Below are 17,195 nucleotides of genomic sequence, written 5' to 3' on the forward strand. Positions count from 1 at the left end.
GTCTTGTTACTGATCTTAGTGGAAATAGTTTCAATTTTTCACCATGGAGAAAGATGCTGACTGTGGGTTTGTCATATATGGCCTTTATTATGTTGTGGTAAGTTCCCTCTATGCCTACTTTCTGGAGGGTTTTTATCATAAATGGGTGTTGAATTTTGTCAAAAGCTTTTTCTGCATCTATTGAGATGATCATATGGTTTCTCTCCTTCAATTTGTTAATATGGTGTATCACATTGATTGCTTTGCATATATTAAGAATCCTTGCATTCCTGGGATAAACCCCACTTGATCATGATGTATGATCCTCTTAATGTGCTGTTGGAATCTGTTTGCTAGTATTTTGTTGAGGACTTTTGCACCTATGTTCATCAGTGATATTGGCCTGTAGCTTTCTTTTTTGGTGACATCTTTGCCTGGTTTTTGTATCAGGGTAATTGTGGCCTTGTAGAATGACTTTGGGAGCGTTCCTCCCTCTGCTATATTTTGGAAGAGTTTGAGAAGGATAGGTGTTAGTTCTTCTCTAAATGTTTGATAGAATTTGCCTGTGAAGCCATCTGATCCTGGGCTTTTGTTGGTTGGAAGATTTTTAATCACAGTTTCCATTTCGGTGCTTGTGATTGGTCTGTTTATATCTTCTATTTCTTCCTGGTTCAGTCTCGGAAGGTTCTGCTTTTCTAAGAATTTGTCCTTTTTTTCCAGGTTGTCCATTTCATTGGCATATAGCTACCTGTAGTCATCTCTCATGGTCATTTGTATTTCTGCAGTGTCAGTTGTTACTTCTCCTTTTTCATTTCTAATTCTATTGATTTGAGTCTTCTCCCTTTTTTTCTTGAGGAGTCTGGCTAATGTTTTATCAATTTTGTTTATCTTCTTAAAGAACCAGCTTTTAGTTTTATTGATCTTTGCTATCATTTCCTTCATTTATTTTTCATTTATTTCTCATCTGATCTTTATGATTTTTTTCCTCCTGCTAACTTTGGGGTTTTTTTGTTCTTCTTTCTCTAATTGCTGTAGGTGTAAGGTTAGGTTGTTTATTTGAGATGTTTTTTGTTTCTTGAGGTAGGATTGTATTGCTATAAACTTCCCTCTTAGAACTGCTTTTGCTGCATCCCAGACGTTTTGGATCGTCGTGTTTTCATTGTCATTTGTTTCTAGGTATTTTTTGATTTCCTCTGATTTCTTCAGTGATCTCCTGGTTATTTAGTAGTGTATTGATTAGCCTCCATGTGTTTGTATTTTTTACAGATTTTTTTCCTGTAATTGATATCTAGTCTCATAGCATTGTGGTCAGAAAAGATACGTGATAGGATTTCAACTTTCTTAAAATTACCAAGGCTTGATTTGTGACTCAAGATATGATCTATCCTGGAGAATGTTCCATGAGCACTTGAGAAGAATGCGTATTCTGTTGTTTTTGGATGGAATGTCCTATAAATATCAATTAAGTCCATCTTGTTTAATGTATCATTTAAAGTTTGTGTTTCCTTATTTATTTTCATTTTGGATCATCTGTCCATTGGTGAAAGTGGGTTGTTAAAGTCCCCTACTATGATTGTGTTACTGTCGATTTCCCCTTTTATGGCTGTTAGTATTTGCCTTATGTATTGAGGTGCTCCTCTGTTGGGTGCATAAATATTTACTAGTGTTATATCTTCTTCTTGGATTGATCCCTTGATCATTATGTAGTGTCCTTCTTTGTCTCTTGTAATAGTCTTTATTTTAAAGTCTATTTTGTCTGATATAAGAATTGCTACTCCAGCTTTCTTTTGATTTCCAATTGCATGGAATACCTTTTTTCCATCCCCTCACTTTCAGTCTGTACGTGTCCCTACGTCTGAAGTGGGACTCTTGTAGACAGCCTATATATGGGTCTTGCTTTTGTATCCATTCAGCCAGTCTATGTCTTTTGGTTGGAGCATTTCATCCATTTACATTTAAGGTAATTATCAATATGTATGTTCCTATTACCATTTTCTTAATTGTTTTGGGTTTGTTATTGTAGGTCTTTTGCTTCTCTTGTGTTTCCTGCCTAGAGAAGTTCCTTTAGCATTTGTTGTAAAGCTGGTTTGGTTTTGCTGAATTCTCTTCGTTTTTGCTTGTCTGTAAAGGTTTTAATTTCTCCCTCAAATCTGAATGAGATCCTTGCTGGGTAGAGTAATCTTGGTTGTAGGCTTTTCCCTTTCATCACTTTAAATATGTCCTGCCACACCCTTCTGGCTTGCAGAGTTTCTGCTGAAAGATCAGCTGTTAACCTTATGGGGATTCCCTTTTATGTTAATTGTTGCTTTTCCCTTGCTGCTTTTAATATTTTTTCTTCATATTTAATTTTGGTTAGTTTGATTAATATGCGTCTTGGCATGTTTCTCCTTGGATTTATCCTGTATGGGACTCTCTGCACTTCTTGGACTTGATTGCCTATTTCCTTTCCCATATTAGGGAAGTTTTCAACTATAATCTCTTCAAATGTTTCCTCAGTCCCTTTTTTTTCTCTTCTTCCTCTGGGACCCCTATAATTCAAATGTTGGTGCATTTAATGTTGTCCCAGAGGTCTCTGAGACTGTCCTCAATTCTTTTCATTGTTTTTTCTTTATTCTGCTCTGCAGTAGTTATTTCCAGTATTTTATCTTCCAGGTCACTTATCTGTTCTTCTGCCTCAGTTATTCTGCTGTTGATTCCTTCTAGAGAATTCTTAATTTCATTTACTGTGTTGTTCATCATTGTTTGTTTGCTCTTTAGTTCTCCTAGGTCCTTGTTAAATGTTTCTTTTATTTTCTCCATTCTATTTCCAAGATTTTGGATCATCTTTACTATCATTATTCTGAATTCTTTTTCAGGTAGACTTCCTACTTCCTCTTCATTTGTTTGGTCTGCTGCTTATTTCTCCGTTTTCTCATTTTACCTAACTTACTGTGCTTGGGGTCTCCTTTTCACAGGCTGCAGGTCCACAGTTCCCATTGTTTTTGGTGTCTGCCCCCAGTGGGTAAGGTTGGTTCAGTGGGTTGTGTAGGCTTCCTGGTGCAGGGGACTGGTGCCTGTGTTCTGGTGGATAAGTCTGGATCTTGTCTTTCTGGTGGGCAGGACTGCACCTGGTGGTGTGTTTTGGGGTGTCTGTGGCCTTATTATTATTTTAGGCAGCCTCTCTGCTAATGGGTGGGGTTGTGTTCCTGTCTCTCTAGTTGTTTGGCATAGGGTGTCCAGCACTGGAGGTTGCTGGTCGTTGAGTAGAGCTGGGTCTTGGCATTGAGATGGCGATATCTGGGCTTTCGCCATTTGAGATTATGTGGAGCCGGGAGGTCTCTGGTGGACTAATGTCCTGAACTCGGCTCTCCCACCTCAGAGGCTCCCGCCTGACACCTGGCCAAGCACCAAGACCCTGTCAGTCACATGGCTGGCAGAAGCACCTCTGCGCTGCCATCTCTGAGGGCTACTACCCACCTTGGCCCCTGCCCAGCAGCCCCTTGGCACCCAGGAAGTGGATCATGGAGCTCCAGCGTTAGCCCAGCTGTGCTCCAGCCGCTCGCGGCACCTCAGAGGCCCCCTGAAAGATATACTTCTTATTACAATGTCTATTTTAACTTTGTCCCTTAAATATATTTTGTACTCCAGTAATGATATCAGAAGTCACAGACAAGGGAGAATTGGAAGTTGGGTCTTGTCACACAAATTGGAAAGTATCATGCAATGTCCTTCAGGTATCCTTTGATCAGCAGCAGCATCCTTTGAAATTGAAACTGAATAGATTATATGATGATCTGCCTCTTCTCTCCTTCAGAGTTTGGATGGGATATATGAGGCTTGGAAAAGGTGATATCCAAGATCCACACTGGCTCTTCAGTTCCACAATTCTACGAGCTCACATAGGGGCGGCAGCCACTCTTTCAGCACAAGCTTCTGTCCTTGCCTGGGTCATTGTGGGTTTCAGCCGTGTCAGCTCCATATAATTCACAAAGGAATCAACCCATAGACACTTCCCAGCCACCTATGTGCCTGTGCTGTACATAATCTCATGACATCATGGTTCAAATATTGGTTCTATTCCCCTTTCTCCAAGTCTCTGAAAGCATTGAAGGTTGAGTGTAAGTACCACCCTTAAGATCATTCTTCAAGCTGCATGACTGAGTTCCTGCTAGTGAACTCAGTGGCTGTGGCTCACTGCGGGGACAAGGACACTGGCAGCAGAAGTTCTGGGAAGTACTCCTTGATGTGAGCCCTCCTGGAGTCCCTGTTTTACTTATGTAAGCACAAAAATCAAGAGTGGATGAGCACAAGTCTGGTGTCAGCCTGCAAGAGAGGAACCACAATCTCTTCCCGTTCTTTTTCCAGAAACTCATATACTTGTAATCATATACTATGTAGGTGTTTTTTTGTTTTTTTTTCTGGACAGGCCTCTTTTACTTAGCAATATGCATTTAAGTTTCCTCTGTGTCTTTTCATGATATGATAGCTCTTTTTATTGAATAATATTCCATTGTCTAGATGTACCACAGTTTATCCATTCCCCTACTGAAAGACATCTTCGTTGTTTCCAGGTTTTGGTAATCCTGAATACAACTGCTATAAACATCTATAACATATGATGTAGAGCATCTTTTCATATATTTACTTGCCATCTGTACATTTTCTTTGGTAAGATGTCTGTTAAGGTTTTGGGTCCATTTTTCAATTAGGTTTTTTGTTTTCCTGATGTTGAGTTTTAGGATTTCTTTGTATATTTTTTATAGAAGATGTTTATGAGATTTGTGTTTTGCAAATATTTTCTCCCAGCCTGTGGTCGGTATTTTCATTCTCCTAATAGCGTCTTTTACAGAGCAGATGTTTTTAATTTTAATGTAATCCAATTTACTGGTTTTTTCTTTCATAGGTTATGCTTTTGGTGTTGTATGTAAAAGGTCATTGTCAAACCAAAAGTCATCTAGATTTTCTCCTATGTTGTCTTCTAGAAGTTTTATAGCTTTGTGTTTTACATTTAGGTCTATGATCCGTTTTGAGTTCATTTTTGTAAAGAGTATAAGATCTGTATCTAGGTTCATTTTCTGTGTGTGGATGTGGATACTGAGTTGTTTCAGTACCATTTGTTGAAAAGAATTTTCTTTCTCCATTGAATTTCCTTTTTCCCTTTGCAAAAGGTTAGGTGAATATATTTGTGTGGGTCTATTTCTAGGGTCTCTTTTCTATTCCATTCAATTTTCTATTATTTCTCCAATACTACACTGTCTTGATCACTGTAGCTACATAGTACTTCTTGAAATTTGGTAGACCCCAGAATCACAGAGTAGAATCACTTATCATAGTCTTCAGATTAAGGAAATCTCAAAGAATATTAGTCAGGCTTAAAGGTATGAAGGGTGTTACAAGATGACGGAGCAGCATGGGCAAAGGCAGAGAAATAAAAAACCAAAAATTATATATATATATATATATATATATATATATATATATATATATACACACACACATACATAAATGTTGAGAAAGAAAGCCCATTTGGGTAATAAGATGTACACTTTGTGAATTTAAAAGAGATTGTTTCTTTTAGGTTTGGGTAGGAATATATAGATTCATCAGGAGAAGGAGTCATACTCACCCTCCTCCCTGGCTGCCCCAGGCATCCAACACTGCTAGCTGGCTTTGAGGACCACCTGGAAGGCGTGCTGAGGAAGAATCTACCAAGAGAAGCCTGACCGACCGTTGTCTTTAATCCTCCACCCCTGCTGACTCGCCCTGCCCAGTAGCACTAGATGGAGCTCTATGGAAGCACTTCTAGAAATGGAGAGAGGACTGGAAGGGAGGAGTTAATGAGTTTGTAGGAACGCAATTTCTCAAGTGGAACTGAGCATTGCTCAGGACACAGTCCTACAGATGGCACCCATTGATGGATGGCCTATTTCTAGATCATTGACACCTTCAGTTTATACATAGAAACACCTAGACAGCTGGAATCACAAGAGTCTTGCTTAGGGCATGATGTGCCAGAGGGAGTACGGGCTCTGAAGCTTACTCAGAAAACTTGGGGTGAATTTCCAATTCTTCTGTATAAAGTTGATTATATTTGGGCAAGGTCTTTCACCCCTCTGAGACTCAGTTTTCTCATATCTAAAGTGGTGAGGACAATGCCTCTTAATGCCTCTTTCAGCAGGTTGTGCTAAAGACTAAATGAAGTAGAGAATGCAAATACCTGGCATATAGGAAATAATCCATACATTCGGCTCTGTGCAAGCACGTATTGTGGTGCGTGAGATGAATGTACCTGGTAATTAGCAATGCTAGAAAATGCCAATGCACTCATCTGACACCTCCATTGCTTTTTTTAAAAAATATCTTTATTGGAGTATAATTGCTTTACAATGGTGTGTTAGTTTCTGCTTTATAACAAAGTGAATCAATTATACATATACATATGTTCCCGTATCTCTTCCCTTTTGCATCTCCCTTGCTTTTTAAATCCTCCAGAGAAGTGTTAGCCACAGAGAAGAGTAGAGCGAAGAGAATCAGAAAGGCATCATATCAACTAAGTTTAAAAATCCTCCAAGCACCATTTTTTTCATATAATATCAGCTCTCAATCTTACAACAACTCTAGAAGATATTAATAGTAACATTAATATTACAGCTGACACCTAAATAGCATTGAGTGCCAAGCAATTTTCTAAACATTTCACATGCACACATTCATTTAAGCTTCACAACTAACCCATAAGATTGGTTCTATTATCATTCTTATTTTATGTATAAGGTTACAAAGTCATGCATAGGATAAGTAATTTCACACTTTCACACAAGTATTCACTGGCTCCCTGAATTTGGACTTCCAGCCTCCAGAACTGTGAGAAATATAATAATTTCTGTTATTTAAGCCCCCAGTCTATAATTTGTTATAGCAGCCTCAACTGACCAAGACACAGAGTAAGACAAGTGCAAAAATAAAACAAACTGTAAGCAATGAAGCAATTACCATATGAAAAATCATTCATCTCCTCTGTACGTTCAGAGAGGTAGGCCATTCATTTGAAGCCCTATGGGTTATTTATTTATTTTTTTAAATTTTACAGCAGAGCCTCTCTCTAGCACTGATTAAGAATTTTGCATTCTGATCCTTTTTTTTTTTTTTAATTTGGTATTTTATTCCCATTTGTTTTAGGTAGAACATTTTTTTTTTTCATGGCAAGGTTCAATAACTTGCCTCCCATAAATTTTGAATCACTTTTGAACCACAGTGAGAAAAAGGTACAAATCTTAAAATTGGACAGAGAGCATATTATGCGTGTTCTGAAGAATATAGCTAATTTAGAAGCAGCTTCAGGTCACTGGACAGATATAGAGTAAGGCTTCCTCAGTAAACTGAAGGGCACCACTTAAGCCTTCATCACAAGTTCTTATTTTCTCAGCATGACCTATGCTATTCCAGAAAAGTTTGAAGTTCAGGACAGGAGAATTCATGCTCAGTTCTTCTTAAACACACTTTATTGTTCATTGTTTGTGAGGTTCCTAAAGTCAAGAAGAATAGGTTGAGTGTGTGTGACAGAATGGTCTCTGCCAACAAAGAGTTTAAAGCCCAGCCAAGGAGCAAAATAATAGCAATATCTTATGTTTGCACAGTACTGTATACAGGGCACTTTTATCCTAACTCAGCAAGACTTAATGGTACTCTTACTGGCACTCTCAGTCTGTATGGAGCAGAAAGGCAAGGGGAGGGATGGTTTTGGGACCTTGCTGGGATCCTAATGTTTCATAATATGACAGATGCCTGTGGGTGGTTATAGCAGCAGCGTGTGGGCATTGGAATTCCAGGCAACACCTCAGTATTCAGAAGTTGAGTGACTGACCACAAAGAAGACTTTGGGAACCCATGGGAAAAATACTGACTATAGTGTTAATAAGAGTCAACATTTACTCATTGTTTACTAAGTGATAAGTGGTATGCCGATACCTATTTAATCCTGATGAAAACTTGATAAGTATTATTATTATTATTCCAATTTTGCTGAAGAGGAAACTGAGGCACAGTAGGTTAAGTAATTAGTTCAAGATCACACTGTGCCCAGTGGCTGGGATTTGAACCCAAGGCTCTAACTCCAAAGCTCATGCTCTTAAGTACTACGTCACACTGATGTCAACATCTTAGATTCCAGAAGTTATGAACCATACAAAAATTCAGGAGAATCAGATACTATATGTGATGTGAATACAGAGATGAAGAAGTTGCAGACCCTGCCCATGGAAAACATGCTTCCCAGGGAGAGTCAGCCAAGAAACCGTGTAAGTGTGGTGAAATGGTATTATGTGCCAGGACTGAGTAGCCATAGGGCCAGTAGTGCATCCCAGAAGGAGAATGGAGAATAGCTTTTCTGAGGAATTTACAAGTTCCTTAAGGGTGGGGGCTGCCGTACCCTTAAGCCTCCCAGGAGTTCTCCATAATGTCTAGATCAGAGATGGTTTAACTCCCCAACGCAATTCATCCACCTTCTGTATGTCATTCTTCTTGAACACTTGTTGCTATTGACACAGAGGGCATTTTCTCATGGAGAAAAAAAGGGCAAGACTCAAACAGCAAAGTGCAACAAATAGAATAATAAAGGAATGAAGATAAAGTCCTGTGAGAGGAAGAGTGAGACAGTATTGATTTTGTGTTTGGGATAGTAGAGATGTCTTTGGGAAGACTCCCAAAGGAGTTAAATTTAAATGGGATCTTCAAGAATGAGCTGAAATTTGCCAGGAGTGAGAACATGGCATTCCAAAACATGGGTCAGCCTATGCAGTGATTCCCAAACCAAACAAGTAAGTGAACTCTTTGGAGAACTGTCACAAAATAAAATCTTAATTCTTAACCTTGAGATTCTGATTCAAGTGATCTGGAGTTTGTCTGGGAGCTTGTGTTTGTAACACCAAGTCACCCAGAACTCTTTATGAGCTCCTGGGCAAGCTATTTTGGAGTCATGCCCTTTACACACATGTTTGTTTGTGAAAGGCCAGAATGTGTCAAAGAAAAGGTAAGCATTTGCATGAAGCTTTGAGGGGGTTGATTGAAAAGAAGGGGTGAGAGATATGACAGAAAATGTAGGTAGGAACTGGATTGTAGGAACTCTGTCTTATAGGCACTGAGGGGCCAGTAGAGTTGTCAGGCAGGGTTTTTAGCAAGACAAGTCTGGTTGGATTTGGGGGGAATAATTAGATTTGGTACACCTAAAAGCAAAGAGAACATATAAGAAGGTATTGTAATAGTCTCATGAGAGGATAGCCTTACTAAAGGGAGTGAGGGTGGGGAAAAAGGCATAGGTTTGGAAGATAGTTGTAAGGTTAAAAGGACAAGGGCACCATCGATCATTTGGATATACTTTTCTTTGATAGTATATGACATTTATTTTTTGTCATTACTTGAGACTTGTTATGAAATATCTGTTTATTGGAAAAAATATTTTCTTCCACCTCACTTCCTACCCTAAACAGTCAAGAAAATCAAAGAAACACTGAAATTGCTTTTGGAGGGGGTTTAAATTTATTTATCCAAAGGCAGGCTACACAATTCTTCAGACAATGGCAGACTTGACTATGGACATCAGTTTGTTTCAACACTTTCAAGGAGAATCAGATAAATCCTAGGAACCAAAATGTTCCACATGTTTAAGATTGAGGAAGGCAAGTAGAGAAATTTGTAGTATTCATGACAAATTTTAGCCACTTGTCCCCAAGCATTTTCTACTTTAGCATATTTCTTCCATCCGTTCATCTGGCAGCATTTTGCTTATTGAAATTAATATTTCAATCAGTTTTGGTTCTACATTCAAAATATTGGAAGGGGGATTTTTGAGGATGAATAATAATAATTACCAAAATGTAGGGCTTTGTGGGAAGAATGAAAGGAGTGGGGGGAGTTCATTTAACATGCTTCAAATGAAAATATAATTTTATAGATATCTATAAGAATGTTCATACCCTTTAAACAGTAATTTCACTACTGGAAATTTATCCCAAGAATATAATTTTGAAGGAGAAAAACTTATGAAAGCAAAGGCTCTGGAGCAGCATTATCTATTTAGCAAAAATCGAGACAAAAAACAAAAAGAAGAAGATAAATCCCTAAATATTCCAAGTACAACAGGATGGTTAAATAGGTTATTCTAAATAACTGATGGCATAATTAACTTAATTTTTTTACCAAAGTTATAACTGGTCGAGGAAGGGTGATTTTGCTCTTTATTTTATTTTATTTTTTCAATAAAGACTGCTTTATTGCTGCACGACAGTCATGAAACTCAGCTGCACAGGGACCTTATCACACCGCGCAGAGGCTGGTTCACGGGACCTTGTGATCCTATTAATGGGCCTCTCTGTTGTAATTAACACAGGCCGCAGGGACCAAAATTTCCCCTCGGCCCTTCTGAAAATGTTCGGGAATGGTAGTGCAGGAAGGGAATACACACTTTCCGCATTTCTGCCCTGCACTGCGGCAGCTGTTGCTGTTGGGAGTCACTGTGCTAATTCTCTTAGGTCATTTTTCCCTTTAGTCGTTCTGACTACCTCCAAGCGCTCCACGGCTGCACGCTTGTCTCACTGGAAAAGGCACAGCCCCAATTCTGTGCAGGGACGACGCGAAGCAGAGTGTGATGCATCTCTCTGGAGCGTCAAGTTTATTAACTAGAGTTGGAAGAACCAAGGAGTTCCTGGAACAAGAACTATCCCCCTCCCCCACCAACATGGAAGACAGAAGAGTCGGGGAGGGGAGACGTGCCCCAGGAATGACAGTCCAGTCTCTCAAGTTTCACCCAGGTGGGGGTTGAGGGGCAGACCTGCAGCCACGGTGGCCTCGCTTTCGGTCGCCCGGGCTGCTCCGGACCATCCTCTGAGCTGGCCAGGGTCTTGGATACGATGCTTCTGAAGGCCGTGCAGAGAACACACTCCTCTTCCCCTGCACCGGGACCCAGGGAGCGCAGCGGCCTGACCTTCCTGCCTCGGTAATCCATGGGGTTCACATGGGCTCACTTTATTATGACGCCTCATGCTGGGCAGCTTGCAACAAAGATGTTTCAAAATAAAGTTCCAGATTCTCCCAGCCACCCCTTGCTTTTTCTGGCTCTGGCCAGAGAGAGTGGATGAGGACACACTCTCAGGCTGCCCAGCGTGGGAGGACCTTCCAGTGTTGGACACACCCGGGGGGCAGCTGCTTCCCTCTGGGGCTCCAATCCTGCTGCTGCTGCTGCTGGAGGTGGATGTCCCAGTGCCACACTGGGGGGCTGGGCTGGGGGTGGCAGTCCTCGCCTCCAGGCTGGGTGGGGGACAGGCAGACTCACCGCTCTTCTGCCCTGCCTGCTGGTCTTCCTGCAGCTGCACACTTTTTCTGTGGTAGAGCCACCTGGTTTGCAGGGAGGACACCACAGGGCTTGAAGAAGGCTCAAGTTCACTGCCACAGAGGTCCCCGCAAGAGAAGGGCTTCAGAGTTATGATGGAGACCTCCACCTTGGGTTTCCTGGAGCTCACACTGCCTGTCCCAGTGTCCTGGATCTGGTCGCAAGTCAAGCCCGGAGTCCTCACCATTGTCACCTCCAGGTCCTCTTCACAGGGTGGCTGGAGTGGCTTCTTCTGGCCCATGTTGACCCACGGATGCCTCATGAGGTCAGGTAAGGTGCCTCTGTCACTGGGGTTGAGGGCAATCATTTTTTGTAACAGATCCCTTATCTTCAAAGACAGATAAGGTGGGATGGGGTATTGCCCTTGTAGGATTTGCTTCCGCAGCTCCTGGAAGTCTTTTCCCACAAAGGGCTGGGACCCAGTTACCATGGTGTACAGCACTACTCCCAAGCTCCACACGTCCACCGCAGGGCCGCTGGAGCTCTGCCCCAGGAGGAGTTCCGGGGCAGCATAAGGGTGTGTGCCGCAGATCGTGTCCAGTTGGACAGTGTCATCACACTTGTTGCTGAGGCCAAAGTCTGTAAGTTTGATATTCATGTTGGAATCAAAGAGGAGGCTCAGTGGCTTCAGGTCTCGGTGCACGATGCCCCTCCGGTGGCAGTGCCGCAGGGCGGAGACCAGCTGCCGGAACGGGCCTCGGGCCTCCGCCTCTGTCATACGGCCATGGGTCTTCAAATAGCGGTACATGTCCCCCCCACTGAGGTACTCCATCACCACGAAAAATGTCTCCTCTGTGTCAATCACCCCCAGCAGTTTTACAATATTGGGGTGATTCAGAGCCTTCAGACTGCACACTTCCCGGAAAAGTGCCTGGACACTTGAGAAGCTCTGACGCCTTTTCTTTATGACCTTCACAGCCACCTGTGTCCCGGTCAGAATGTGCCGGGCCAACTTCACTTTACCGAAGGTGCCTTCACCAATGGTGTGGAGGATCTCGAAGTCATCAATATGAGCCGCCTTGCCAGCAGATTTGGCTGTGAGGCCCTGCATCCTGGTGATCTGCTAACTACACTGACTGACAGCACTACCTAGCAAAGCTAACTACGCTAACTAACAATGCTAACTGTACTAACAGGGCTAAGTATGCTGTCTCTACTAACAACGCTAACTACGCTAACTGTACCAACAGCGCTAACTAGTACTAACTACACTAACTATGCTAATCAAGTATTAACTATACCAACAATACTCACTATGCTAACTGCAGAAAGAAAAATGAGACAAATAAAAAAGAGTAGAGAGAAGAGAAACGAAAATCAACAAAATGGCATAAACAAGGAAAACACAAGCTAACTGTAGGTCCAAGGCCGTCAGGTCACCAAAAGCAGCTTCCTGGGCTCTAAGGACCAAAAACCTGGGCCCACCTTTCTCTTTCATAGGGCTTTGTGAAGTACATCACAATGGTGCACTCTGAGGTCAGAGCAAGAAATGGACCCATCACCGCTGGGGATACACCACAGTGGTTTTCTCACTTTTTGAGTTCAAGGCCCCTTTACACTTAGGAAAAAGGATCCCAAAGAAATTTTTCTTTACGTGTGTTATTAGATATTGGTATTCACTTTGTTATAAATAAAAATCTGCAGGATATTTCAGTGGCCTTATTTCTAGTTTGAAAATGTGTAATAATTTTAGAGACCTCATAATGTCTACACTTGAAATGTTCAATTCCTTTTCCTTAAATTCTGGTCTCAAAATAACATTACAACTTAACTGACTTCACGATACTATACAAAATGTTCTGTTGCATAAGACATGATATGGTACATTATGAAAGTCTATGAAGCTGAGAGAAGGTTTGCCAGGAAGGTCATTGAGCAGATTTCTCATCAGGAGCCTCGGAGGCCAGATGGCATGACTCAATGTACTTGAAGTGTTGAAGGAAAGAAACCGTCAACCAAGAATCCTATATCTAGCAAAACTTTCCTTCAAAAATGAGGGAGAAATCAAGACATTCCCAGTTAATCAAGAGTTGAGAGAGTTCTTAACCACCAGACCCGCCTGCCACAGGGAGTTCTTCAGGTTGGAGTCAAGGACCCTGGACAGTAGCTCAAAGCCTTATGAAGAAATAAAGACCTCTGGTAAAAGTAGACAGACGGGTGACGAGAAAAGCTAGTACTGTTGTAACTTTGGTTTGTAGCTCCACTTTTTGTCTTCTATTTGATTTAAGAGACTAATATATAATAAAACACACACATACAAATCAAAAAAAAAAAAAAAAAAGATCACCTCTTCACCTAGAAAAGTTACTTCACCCCCACTTTAGCCTAACTTTGGGAATTCCCATCAACAACATTCTTCTTTCCACTGTAGGAAGCAACGCTGCCAGAAGCTATGGCAAGCAGAGCCTCTTCTAAAATGCCTTTGATGACTGCAGCAACATGGATGCAACTAGAGATTATTAAGTGAAGTAAGTCAGAAAGAGAAAGACAAATACCATGTGATACCACTTGCATGTGGAATCTAAAGTATGGCACAAATGAACCTATCTATGAAACAGCAACAGACTCATAGACATAGAGAACAGACTTGTGGTTGCCAAGGAGGAGGGGGGTGGGAGAGGGAAGGGCTGGGAGTGTGGCATTAGCAGATGTAAACTATTATATATAGGAGGGATAAACAACAAGGTCCTACTCTACAGCACAGGGAACTAAAGTCAATATCCTGTGATAAACTGTAATGGAAAAGAATATAAAAAAAGAATGTCTATATGTGTATAACTGAGTCACTTTGCCATACAGCAGATTGGCACAAGATTGTAAATCAACTATACGTCAATCAAAACAATAAAATAAAATAAAAAATGCCTCTGATGATGTACACAGCCCCTGCTCCTGCTGACTACCTCTCTGCAGCACCCAACACTGTGAAACCCCGCCCCCAGCTGAGGTCACTCCAGTCCTGTGTCTCCTTCCTTTGTCCTCTGTCTCCCACCAGTGTTTCTCTAACAGAAACACAAAGAACTGCTGTGTTTTCACTCAGTCTCACTGTTCACGTTCCCACGCTTGATTTGGGCATCAGACCTGCAAGAGTTCAAAACTTACTGGGTGGTAGAACTGCCATTTCTCTGCCTGTCTCTCATTATAAAGAACTTCTCTGAAATTCTGAATTCACTGGTTTGGTCATCCATTCACCAGCAAGTATCTAGGTACTGGGGTTAAGAGCTAGGAATGAGATACAGTTGTTAGTAAAGAAACAACAAACCCCAAATGGAGTCACTTGTGCTAAGTCCCACATCAGCAAACCAAGACTTAATAGCTAACCTTATTGCAGTTTCAGCCTCTCTCAGGAATGGGACCTTTCACCAATAGATCTGGAATTACCTGGTCAGCACTAGAGGGGTGACCCCCCACCTTCCCCCAAAAGGAAGGTGACCCTGCCTGAAACAATCCACTCTTAGCTAGAAACTTCCCTTTTCTGCCCCCTCCTGCCTGTAAAGTTCTTGCATTTTTTACAGCTCCACAGAGCTCCTTTCTACTTGCTCAATGGGATGCTGCCCAATTCATAAATCATTGAATAAAGCCAATTCGATCTTCAAATTTACTCAGTTAGAATTTTATGTTTTTAGTACAGTGATGAGCAAGACAAATAAAAAGAGAGGCATCAAACTCTTCGGAGAGTGTACCCCATTATCCCTCACACTCTTGGAAGCCTGGGTCAGCAGAAATGGAGGAGAGCCAGTGACAAGAAAAAGCCTCTTGAAAACCAAATCAGAGGTCCTGAAATACTACAGACTTACTTGTACAAGTGGGTGGGAACAAGCAGAGAGTAGCAGTTGTTTATTACTGTACACTGTAATCGAGGGAAACATTTGGAGTTCAAGAATAGAGATTTAAAGATGAGATGCTAAAATTCATAACAACTTGTCCAAAACAGGCCAGAAAACCTTAAGTTTTCGCCTTGTTTAAAAGAAGTCCTAAGTAAAGGGAAAACCAAATATTATGAAAAATTTTGGAGACATCTCACACACCAACCTTCCCTTTATTTGAATTACTTCATTATCATTACTTTAGAGTTATGTACACTCATAAAAGTTCATTTATTCTGAGTTGAGAAGTCCATTTTATCATCATGTGTATTGTGCTTACATTTTAAAATCAGAAACAACTTCCCCAAGATAAAACTGATTCTTCATCTCTTTTGGTTTTACTATTCCAAAATAGATTAGGTGACTTGGGGTATTATTTTTACCCTATGTTGATTTGCCTACCTTGTAAAGGAGCAAGGAACTTTTCCTTCAACCCTTATTTTCTTAGTGATTTGTTTAAAATGAAAGGTAAATATGTGTTTGTGGGCATATAAGTGTGTGTGTGTACAATCATTTTTATATAGAGATTTATTATCTCTCAATTTATTTTGTACAAGAGGTTTGTCTCAGAAAATCAGTGTCTTCTATTTTTTTTTCATGATTCGTATCTTTAATACTCTCTGAGAGGCAAGTGAAAAGCAACAATGGATTTTTAAAAGGACCATGTCTGACACATGTCTGACAACACTGAGAGTGGGGGAGGAGGGAAGTTAACCAGCTAGCACAGTGCCTTGCATGTAGTAAGCACTGCAACATTTGTTAAATTGCAATGACTTGAAGTTGAAGATCATGATATATATATATATATTCTTTTTAGATTTTTAGAAATTTCATGTAATGTCTGAAACATTTATATTAACATATTTCCATATAAATAACCCAATGAAAGTTTAGTATTAGTTGTTTTGTTTGTTTTTTTATACTGCAGGTTCTTATTAGGCATCAATTTTATACACATCAGTGTATACATGTCAATCCCAATCGCCCAATTCAGCACACCACCATCCCCACCCCACCGCAGTTTTCCCCCCTTGGTGTCCATATGTCCATTCTCTACATCTGTGTCTCAACTTCTGCCCTGCAAACCGGCTCATCTGTACCATTTTTCTAGGTTCCACATACATGCATTAATATACGATATTTGTTTTTCTCTTTCTGACTTACTTCACTCTGTATGACAGTCTCTAGATCCATCCACTTCCCAACAAATGACTCAATTTCGTTCCTTTTTATGGCTGAGTAATATTCCATTGTATATATGTACCACAACTTCTTTATCCATTCGTCTGTTGATGGGCATTTAGGTTGCTTCCATGACCTGGCTATTGTAAATAGTGCTGCAATGAACATTCGGGTGCATGTGTCTTTTTGAATTACGGTTTTCTCTGGGTATATGCCCAGTAGTGGGATTGCAGGGTCATATGGTAATTCTATTTTTAGTTTTTTAAGGAACCTCCATATCGTTCTCCATAGTGGCTGTATCAATTTACATTCCCACCAACAGTGCAAGAGGGTTCCCTTTTCTCCACCCTCTCTCCAGCATTTGTTGTTTGTAGATTTTCTGATGATGCCCATTCTAACAGGAGTGAGGTGATACCTCATTGTAGTTTTGATTTGCATTTCTCTAATAATTAGTGATGTTGAGCATCTTTTCATGTGCTTCGTGGCCATCTGTATGTCTTCTTTGGAGAAATGTCTATTTAGGTCTTCTGCCCATTTTTGGATTGGGTTGTTTGTTTCTTTAATATTGAGCTGAATGAGCTGTTTATATATTTTGGAGATTAATCCTTTGTCCGTTGATTCGTTTGCAAATATTTTCTCCCATTCTGAGGGTTGTCTTTTCGTCTTGTTTATGGTTTCCTTTGCTGTGCAAAAGCTTTGAAGTTTCATTAGGTCCCATTTGTTTATTTTTGTTTTTATTTCCATTACTCTAGGAGGTGGATCAAAAAAGATCTTGCTGTGATTTATGTCAAAGAGTGTTCTTCCTA

The 17,195-nt window shown here is 40.7% G+C and overlaps 1 protein-coding gene across 19 annotated transcripts in view; it reads right to left on the reverse strand.

Moving 5' to 3' along the window:
- The window catches only part of LOC309614571 (uncharacterized protein), a gene marked incomplete at its 5' end in the record, with an annotated part of 295,377 nt that overhangs the window by 204,255 nt on the left and 73,927 nt on the right, over window positions 1-17,195 (reverse strand). Inside the window, one exon of one of the 19 annotated variants that reach the window (XR_014236279.1) lies at window positions 6,299-7,484. The exons of the other annotated variants lie outside the window; for them this stretch is intronic. Of the gene's footprint in view, window positions 1-6,298; window positions 7,485-17,195 lie in introns of those variants that run through there. 19 annotated transcript variants of the gene reach the window in all.

Source organism: Balaenoptera borealis, assembly GCF_965194805.1.
Source record: "Balaenoptera borealis genome assembly, chromosome: 17".
NCBI lineage: Eukaryota > Metazoa > Chordata > Mammalia > Artiodactyla > Balaenopteridae > Balaenoptera > Balaenoptera borealis.